Here is an 11009-nt window from a genome sequence, read left to right as displayed (position 1 = left end):
GGTGGTGAAAATCGAATAATTACTTCCTAATCGAAAATCGATATTTATTTTCCACATTGAGCTCAAAGCTTGCATGATTTTTTTTTAAATAATGAGGAAACAAAAAGTATTTCAGCTGATTATACATATACAGGGTGAGTCTTTGACTCGTACAAATATTTTAACAGTAGATTCTTGAGGTCAAAAGATATACTTTTTTCCAATACCATTTTTTCCTAGTCGGCCCTGGTAAAAAGATATAGCCATTTTAAGTTTTCATAATAAGCTATGCCACCCCTGGAAAAACAAAATTACCTTTGAATAACTAGCTAAATCTGTACACTACACATCTGTGGATCCTAAACAGAGTAGTATTCAGCCAAAGTACCCAATGTTTCAAATTTCACAGATACTTTTTTTTGAACATCATGTTATTCGAAAACGGCGCATTATACGAGAATATATGAGGAATACTTTTATTTCACAAAACGTTCAAATATTCATTAGTTCCAAGAGTTGGGTTCTTTCCTTTGGAATTTTCGGTATTTTTATGGTACGTAACGGTCGTAATAGGAAAACTGGAAGACGTAGGTAATATCTTGTGTTCGAAAAAGATCAATCGAATAAAGGAAAAACTATATTCCGAAATTCATTCCATTCGATAAAACCGTTCGTGATACCTAAAAATAATTTTTTATGGTTCTTCAACAGCCTGTATCTTTTAAACTGAGCCGATTCGGAAAAATGGCAAAAGAAAAAGGTATTTCTGTCGACCTCAAAAAAATACTGTTAAAATATTCGTAGGAGTCAAAGACTCATCCTGTATAATTCGACTAATCTTCTCATATTCTAAGGATTATACTGTTCATTAAAAGTTGAGGAAGTTCAGAAATTTGTGGACTACCAAAAAATGCTCATTTATGATGAATCAAATGTTCACTCTCTTATACAGAGTGAGTCTTTGGCTCGTACAAATATTTCAACAGTAGATTCTTGAGGTGAAAAAACAACATTTTTTCCCTATATCATTTTTTCCGCTGTGCTGTGCCACTACACATCTGTGGTCCATTTTCTTCTTAATTGGTCAAAAAATAATGTACAAGGTATTAAAGAAAAATAACTACCCACTCAATTCAATACAGAGGCGATAAAATTAGAATCATAGAAATCAGTTCGGTTTGAAATGCACTTGGATTAAATTTTCCTTCGACATTCGGCAATGAAGAGAAATTTAGGGAAGATAAACGGATAAAATTATTTCATGAATTCTGAATACCTACCCTCAAACAACAATTTCAACTTCGTTAATGGTCAGATTGAATTGATGGGAGTTTTGATCGGACATCATCCTGAATAATTTCCCCTCATATGTCAAAGGTTCGAAATTATTCATAATTTAATAATTCAAATGCATCAGGCTTGCTGATATCGTCAGCACTGAAATTGAAGAGCCTCTGTTGTTCACAAATAATTTCCACTGAATTTATTTCATCACTGATTTTAATCAGTGTACCTGTACATCGAGTTTTATCGACTTGATTCAAAAAATACAGGTGCATTCAATACAATTTATTCATGAAAACTTTTGGAATTTCATAATAGGTACATATTGGAATTTTTCATTTGATCAAATATGCATATATAGGACCAAATATTAACAGTGAGAACCTTGATAGCAATTGAAATCGCTTAAATTTTTTATGGCCACTTCAGTTTGTTCATTCAGTGAAATTTTGAAATCAAACACGGAATAAATATAACTCTTCTTCCTCAAATTATCAGTTTTGAAACATGTAGAATGACAAAATCCGATCATTTAGCCTCCTGTGGTTTTTTCCAAAACAAAAGCATGTGGGATGTGCAATTTTAAACCAAAATTGGTCATTCTACAACAATCTACTCAAATCCGGGGGTATGAATTTGAGGAATGCAATTTAAACCGATTGTTTTTCGGACATCGTTGATGCCATTTATAGGGCGAACCAGAGTGCGTAGATGGTTCATACTTTGTTTCAATCCAAGCTATCGACATGTTTTTTTCAAACAATAAGCCTGGCAACAACACTGTATTTAACTAGCTGGAAGACTGCGGTCGATAGCCGTTTGATTGTCAAATCAATAAATTTAATTCCTCTCTCTCTATCTCTCTGAGCCTGGCAATTTGCATACCTATTTGAGCATTATAAGTAGACTTTCCTCACTTCTTTTTCACATGGTTTACTGATAATCACTGTTTCCATTTCATGTAAAGATTACTAGAATTTTTTGTTTGTTTTTATTACAATTTCAAAATACATAAACAGGGATAATAAAATAAAAACAAAAAACACACTTCTTTCAAAATTATACTCTTTGGCGATCGATTTCGGTTGTCAAACCATCATCAGGCCAGCTGAAAAGTATATAAGTGTTTTCTCAAAATTTCATCACATAAATTCATGTAGGTATTGTAGTAAGAATGTGCAATTTTTACCGTCAATGAGGTAATCTCTTTCATAAATATCATTAGATTCTTGATAATAAACAATGTGGAAAAATGTTCTTGTTGAATTTCTTCTGGTCGGTATGTGGTGAAATCAATTATTTGATACGTAGTTTAAATGAAATGAAAAAATGAGTATAATATATCAACTAGGCACAAATAACCTATACACTAAAGAATACATCGACCAAGTGTACAAGAAAAATAACAATGAAGAAAATCTACCCCCATATCACAAAAAGAAGACTCTATTTAACAATACCATATTATAAAGGCTTACACGAAAATATACAACGAAATATTACAAAATACGACTACACATTGATAAACAAACGACATAAAACAATCGATAACCTATTAGTCAACAACAAAACTATGGAGGATAGAGACCCTCTACACTCCATAAACAAAACCAAAACTAAACGAGAGGAGGAAAGTGGAGTATATCAGATAAATTGTTCAAGCTGTCCTGCCTTTTACATCGGCATGACTACCCGTAATATGAAAAAACGTTTCGACGAACACAGTAAAAATCACCCCAAGTCAGCATTAGGATGCCATATAAACGAATGTAAACATAACATAGAATTTGATAACTTGAAGATATTACATAAAGGTTATAATTTTTATAAACTAACAATACTAGAACAATTAGAGATTTTAAAGAACAGAGATAATCGACATTTATTAAACGAACTATCAGATTTCAACCTTAGAGAGGGCAGCCTAATAAAGATGATTAATTTCCCTAACATACCCCCTAACATTAGAAACGTGACAGATGACAACTCGAACTAACTTACACATTCATTTAAACTACGTATCAAATAATTGATTTCACCACATACCGACCAGAAGAAATTCAACAAGAACATTTTTCCACATTGTTTATTATCAAGAATGTAATGATATTTATGAAAGAGACTACCTCATTGACGGTAAAAATTGCACATTCTTACTACAACACCTACATGAATTTATGTGATGAAATTTTGAGAAAAAACGTATATACTTTTCAGCTGGCCTGATGATGGTTTGACAGCCGAAATCGATCGCCAAAGAGTATAACTTTGAAAGAAGTGTGTTTTTTGTTTTTATTTTATTATCCCTGTTTATACTCTTAACGCACTATGGAAGCTTTCATCACCAAAATTCAAAATACATGTTCTTCTCATAATGTGACTTTTTTTACCAGAATCTCATTGTTCAACAAGAAGACCACACTAACCCTATATCGCCGAAAAGCTCTTAAAAAAATATCATACAATAGGAATCCCTTACTACTACCCTTAACCATGAAAGCTTCGTCTATAATATCAAATCATAAATGTTTTCTCCATCAAAAATTTCTATTCAGCATTAGGTTTTGTGCGATGCAATTAGCGTCGAGATCACAATCATTTTAGCGTCTAAATCTGCTTTATCTGGAAAATGAATAATTACGAGGTCATAACTAAATGAATTTCCGGTACGATGAGATGAAATTCATTTTCCATGGGCGAAAATCGTTAATTTACGACTTTCACTTAATTAACGAGCTAACTGAAGACTATAAAGGATGAGTCTTTGACTCGTACAATTATTTTAAGAGTAGATTCTTGAGTTAAAAAGAAACAGTTTTTTCTATACCATTTTTTCCGATTCGACCTGATATAGCCATTTGAAGTTTTCATAATGAGCTGTGCCACCCCTGGAAAAACAAAATCCCTTTTTTTAAACAGAGTTGTATTCGGCCAAATTACCAAATTTTTTAAATTTCACAGATATTTTTTGATTTTTAAAGATAAAATTACTCGAAAATGGCCCATAATACAGGAAAATATGAAGAATACTTTTATTTTAGAAAACGTTCAAATATTCATTAGATAGCGTCCAACTTGGTTACTAGAGCTGGGTTCTTCGAATTTTTGGTATTTTTGTGGTACGTAATGATTATAATGAGAAAAATGGAAGAAGTGGGTTATATCTTGTGTTCGAAAAAGTTTGATCGAACAAATTAAAAACTATATTCCGAAATTCATTTCATTCGACAAAACCGTTTTTGTGATATAGAACTAAAAATAATTTTTTTAATGGTTTTCAACATCCTGTATCTTTTGAACCGATCCGATGCGGAAAAAATGGTAAAGGAAAAAACTGTTACTTTTAACCTCAATGATCTACAGTTTAAATATTTGTAAGAGTCAAAGACTCACCCTGTATAAAGAGTCAATCGCCTTTCTCATCTCCGCTTTTTCATTGATATGTTTTTCCTTGAATTCTATACTGAATCTACGAATTTTGTTAGAAGTGATACAGCAAATGAGTTTGAGTGGTAAAAGCCACTCACATACAGCAGATTCGGCAATTTTGCATTTTGTTATGGACAAACAAGAAGTGCGTCCCCCCTATTTGGAGATTAAAATTCTCAAGCAACACTTTGAAAATGATATAAATGTGCATATTCCATTGTAACTGTCATATTTATGTCAAATGTCAAATGGGACGTTCGAACATTCCTAGAGAATAAAGTTAATTTTCTAGAATAAAGAGTATTATTTGACATCTCCTCTATATTTGTTCTTGATTATTGCTGTACCCACCAGAGAGATTCCAAAAATGGAATATTATCCTTTCCTCCAGTCACAAGTAGATGGAAACTTCGACAAGGCAGATTTCCAAATAGTGAAAGACTAATTCAAGTGGTTCATTTGAATAACACAATCATATGAATATGAAAGTGCAATACCTTGCAATTTTTTCAGGTCCTTGCCACCCCATACGAAAGTTATCAACCATGAATTTGAAATATGAAATTTATGGGGATCTGATAAACGTTCATTTAATTGATACGTCCATTTTTGTCCCAATGAACTGGTTCCATATACATACATATTTTGAGGAATAATAAAAAAAACACATCAGCAAACACTGAAATTCGCGCTCATTATAATTTGGGCAACTTCATTAAAATAATAACGAAGGTGATTTCGCAGCTCATTAAGTTATCGCTTAGATTGATAATTGCCACAGATAAGTTGAAAAAAATTGTTAATCTGCTGATTTCAATTAATTCAAGATTGTACGGACTTCAGGGTGGGCACACATAGTTTCCATTACAGTGACTCTAACAAGAGAGTGGCGACAATTATTGGGAAATTTTGCAATAAGATGGCGGCTCAGAAGAACATATTGCAATGCTGTAATCTGTGGCATAGCTCCATGGTTGGGTTATAATATTCGAATTGAAGGAATATTCTTTCGATTATTTGATTTTTGGCAGATTTTATATGGAAAGAGAGACATTTTAGAGAATTCGAAATCCAACAATTCCCTTAATTGGAAAGTCCATTAAAGATTGATAAAATACATGTTCGTTTTCAATAAAGGCCTTCAATAATCAAGTATTGTATTCTTGATAATCTTGATGGACATTGGAAATTTTGCGAAATTTAAGTTCATCATAAATTTTAGCTGAGGTAGGAAGGATGAGGAGTAGGATCTATTCAGTACACGAAGAATTTTGCCACAAAAAATATTGCACAGCAACTATCATTTTATGAACCTATTAGTAAACCACTTAATGAAGGTGTATGAAAATATGACTAATCATATATATTCGCTCAATAATTGAACTCATTGACTAGGTAATAATAAGAAATGTTAAAACATCCAAAAGGAATAGGAAACATTTTCAAAAAATTATGGAATCCAACGACAAAACTTTTTTCAGAATATCCCTAAAGCTCACTGGAGGAATATAAGAGGAGATATCGCAGATTGAAATTTGCAATTTTTGAAAAACGCCATTTCACCGATAAAAATCTGAACGAAAGGAGATGGGCTTTCGCATTTGCTCACAAAAGATTCAATGTGTTCGAAAACCTATATTTTCATACCAAGCTATTGAATATCTGTCTGAAACTGTTTACGAGAATTTTTTTTTTCCATTTTTCATTTTCGAGTTGACTTTGAAGGGCTCTCTGGAGTGCAATTCTCTATCGAATCATCAACTGTTTGGTTTTCTCGAATCTACAAAGCAACTTCTATGCACTCCATATCCTAAGTCAGTGATAGGACACACTGATTTTTAGGGAGAGGAGCAAATAGGTCATTTAAGGGGAGTGTAACCCCTTGTTTAGTTTTGCCCCAAAAATCAAGATTTTCGAAATCGAGTTTTTGTGCTAGGGTGGGAGTCTTGGCAATACTGATTATAGAACCGGAGATCTCAATTGGATTAGAGGAATATAACACGAGATATCGCAGATTGAAATTTTCAATTTTTGAAAATGCCATTTCAACGATGAAAATCTAAACGAAAGGAGATAGGCTCAGAGTGTTTGAAAACCTATATATTTTCATATCAAAGTTTTGAATATCTGACACTGTTTACGAGAAATTTTTTTTTTGTTTTTCCATTTTTCATTTTCGAGGTCCCTTTGAAGGGCTCTCTGCCCTTCAACTGTTTGATTCTCTGGAATCTACGAAACAATTTCTGTGCACTGTATATCCTAGGACAAACTGATTTTTCAACAGAGATGCAAATAGGTTATTTTTGACCCAAATAATCGAGATTTTCAAAATCGAAATTTGGTGCTAGTGTGAAAGCCTCGACAACGCTGATTACAGAACTGGAAATCCCAATTGGATCAGACGAAATTTCTTGGAATAGATTCAGCGTATTCGAAGACCTATATTTGCATACCAAACTTTCGGATATCTAACACTGTTTACAGGATAAAGGGCAGCTTTTGGTTTGATGGCTAATGATGTAGCTCCTGGCCGAATGTCTGTACTCATATTATTCTTTAATCATAAAATTTTTCATTCAGAATCTTGATCGCATTTTTGAGGATATACGCTTGATAGTATTTTCAATCGAATAAAATTTTTTCTAAAAAAATGCCTTTTTTTCAGATCTTGATCTGTTCGACGGACGGAAATACCATAAAATGTGAGCGAAACAGTGCGTTAATCCTTAATCCTGCAAGCCCACCCCGACAACCAAACCTCCACCCCAAGATAGTTCTTCCCACCAGCTTCCAAAATAACTCCCAAAGTGCATTCCCCAGAATCTTCCGGTGACAGTGTGGGGGAAGGTAACCGGTACGACGAGCCCCCAGACTCGAGGCCCTGGAGCTACGAGATGATCCCTAGCGATGAAAGCTCGCTGGGATTGCAGACCTCCAGGCTGAGGGTTAACTTTCCCCCGGACACCATCGATAGGGTCTCTAGCAGAGGGCCACTTCTACCAAGGAGAAATCGGAGCATGAGCGCATGGAGCGACATCAGCAGATCCAGTTGGAGATTGGAGGAAAGGTGAGGAATTAAGAGATTAAGAATACTATGATCAGATAGGGATACAGAACCTGCCACTCTGTGATGCGCTAAAGACTGCTCAAAGCTATGTCATGTTAACTCCCATATGGCAATGAACCATTCAAAGGAATTGGGCTAGCAGAGATCTAGTTTAACAGTGAAACATAGAGAAGGTGCAACCATTGAAGAAGTGTAGAACGATTTCGCTCTTATTTGAGCTCATCATTATATATTTGGATCATTATAGCATAACTCCAATAATATTCATGACCGAATTGAGCAGAGGATCTTTCGTATCCATGCTACATCTGGATTAAACCACCTAGGTCGATGGTTTACTCAGTAAACTTTACTCGATCTCTGCTAGTCCACTATACAGGGTTAGAACTATTTAGAGGCTGACTATAGGAATATCGAAAACCGTTAAAAATAAAGGATGGATTAAATTACAGAAAAGTAGTACACCAGTATAATCGCTATATAGGATTATGACTACACACCGAATTTCGTGTAGTTATCTCCAAAAACAAATGAGTTATGAAGAAAAAATCATAATCTTGATTTTCAGTTTTTTCGAGATATCTCAGGAACCACAGAAATATTTGGGAACTGTTTACACCCACCCACTCATCCTTGAATAACGCAACTTTTTCGTAATTTAAGCTACCCTGTATTTCTAACGGTTTTCGATATCCCTGTAGTCCCCCTCTAAATAGTTCTAACCCTGTATATGCAGCTTAAATTAACGATATAAGCCCATAATTCTTCTACAAAGAATCATTAAAGAAAATCCATGCACGCGTTCATTTTTAATTTCAAAAGCAAGTTACCGTATGTCTTTTCTTATTTGATATTTCTCAGCCCTATACACCCAACCCCCACCACATTTTTTTAATGGGGATATATATGTATTGTGATACATCAAATGAAAAGCCATTCGATTACCCCATATTCAGCGATGTGACCAGAAGGAGAATTGGTATTGCCGTTCTTTTAGTGAAACATTAGGAAAAATAAACAATTCGTGATTGGTAAGTACTGCAATAAGGCCATTATTCTTAATAAAATAATTTTTGGGAAAAATCCTCCCACTCGTCGATTTCTATTTTCGAAATTAAGTAATTCCTTGCTGCATAGAATATGATATAATCTTATATTCACAATTGTTGGTCACTAAGTTGCTACCCCTAAATCCCTACACTCACTAATTGTTTTTCTATTAGAATAATCATGATATTATTTATGTATCTCATGGAACGCATAAACATAGACTGAAATGGACTGAGCAATGCCAGCATGAAATTGGCTATTTTGTAGTAAGAGAGAAATGATCGTCGGACCATTACCTGTCTTTTTTATGTTCAAGGAGGAGGAACAATCAACATTCTAGAAAAAACAACTGCCCGATGTTCAGTTTCTCTCTGTCTCTATGTCTACGATGGAAGGCCATTCAATAACCAATAACGTTATGTGAACGGAAACAAAATTGATGGGCGTTAAGGGTATAAACCTCCAACTCCAAAAAATCATAGAATTTACTTAATTTTGATAATAGTAATCGACGGGTGGGAGGATTTTTCTCAATAATTATTTGAACGAGGATAATGGCACCATTATTGCTACAGCTAACCAGCTAACGGTTGTTCCTACACAATCAGTGTTTGCTGGGTAATATTTCAATGTATATGTTTGCATTTCGAATGCTACGTATTTTTTCTTTGACCGCGTCCTCATCAAAATCTTTCACAATTTCTGAGATAACTTATACACTTTTCCTTAGCGCTGCATCCCCATTTTTACAAAGATACTCACTCTGTAAAAACTGTTTTATGTAATCTGATAAATGTTTTGATGTATTTGGCTTTTAATTTTCGATATTTTTCGTAGGAGTTACAATGAGGTTAGAAAACACGTAAACAATACAAGAACTGGCAAAAGTACAGCTATTTTGGATTAATGTCGCCACTTTATTGCCGCTATTGATTTTCGTTGTTTTCATGTGCAAATAAACTAGCATCATTAATTTATGCATATAGAAACGTCAAGCAGCATTCCGGAAGGTATTGATGGACATCATCTGAATTCTGAAAGATTCGCAAATATTATTTCAATGAATCATTCTTCGACTATCCATTGCTTATTGCTGCTGTATCCCGTTACCGGGAATAAATCCACATTGAGAGGTGAAGAGTTTGACTTTTTTATGGAAACAAAATCGTGGTACAAAAATTTTTATTTAAGAACTACATATTCAATAACATGAGTAATACATTTGAAATGATAATACATAATAATAAAAGCAGAAGTTACATACACAATACAGAAGAACATTCAAGTCATATGAAGATAAAATATGAATAAAACAATATATTCATTGACACATTCTTTCCTGTATAATTCCAAATTGACCGACACTGTAATCGATAAGCAGAGAGAATTGCATCATTTCCTGTATCTGTTAAATCTCTGATAAAATTGCCTATTTTGGTTTCATGAATACCAACAATTCCACAAATGTGAATAAATTGCCTCAAAATAATAAATTTAGATCATAAAATGATTCAGAACGCAGTGAATTAGACAACGAATAAAATCGGGATCTGGGCAATAATTTACAATCGAATAAAATGTGACGAGAAAGACAATTAGGATAACTGTAGAAAAAAATTTCCAGGTAAAACAATATGTGTTGTAGAATCGAAGAATGCATCAATGATTTTCAGAAAACAACAATGAAACAAGATATACAATAATACTACAAAAGTAATTATAAGATTCATAAAAACGCAGTCCAATGGACACGCTCACAAAAATTTTATAAGTAAAAATATAGATATAAACAATATGCATTATAAGATAAAATCAAATTTAAATAGGAATATTCAGAAAAATTCGAAGAGCGGCTTGAAAGCAGGTGGCAACACATGATTTTGAAGCACAGGTGTGCTCTGAAAAAATAATAGACAGCGGAATGTTATGATGAAAAATAAAGAATTTTTATTTATTTATGCTGTTGTCGAAAAAACAGGCAAAGCGAACAAAAAATAATGGACACTTAGTATAGAAAAAAAAATCGCTGACAAGCAAAATATTGTTAGTGTCGGATTATTTAGATTGATTCTTACCCTTCCAGAATTCAACAGTGGTGTTTGCTGTTGGAAATGAGGCTGCAAAATATTCAAGATTGTTATAGTCATCTTAGATTCCTAGTGATGTGATACTGTGAATAGCTACCGACAAACACGCACAT

At 33.6% G+C, this 11009-nt stretch overlaps 1 long non-coding RNA gene across 1 annotated transcript; it reads right to left on the bottom strand.

Moving 5' to 3' along the window:
- Positions 1 to 9977: 9977 nt before the first annotated feature.
- LOC123311124 lies at positions 9978 to 10950 on the bottom strand. The gene is made up of 2 exons (XR_006537423.1): positions 10885 to 10950; positions 9978 to 10707 (listed from the first exon to the last, which is right to left on the bottom strand). It is a non-coding gene; the product is annotated as an uncharacterized LOC123311124 (long non-coding RNA).
- Between the last annotated feature and the right edge of the window lie 59 nt (positions 10951 to 11009).

The sequence above is a fragment of the Coccinella septempunctata genome, chromosome 1 (genome assembly GCF_907165205.1).
Source record: "Coccinella septempunctata chromosome 1, icCocSept1.1, whole genome shotgun sequence".
In the NCBI taxonomy this organism is placed as follows: domain Eukaryota; kingdom Metazoa; phylum Arthropoda; class Insecta; order Coleoptera; family Coccinellidae; genus Coccinella; species Coccinella septempunctata.
The sequence above is the reverse complement of the archived record's forward strand: the minus strand, read 5'-3'. Positions and strand labels throughout refer to the sequence as shown.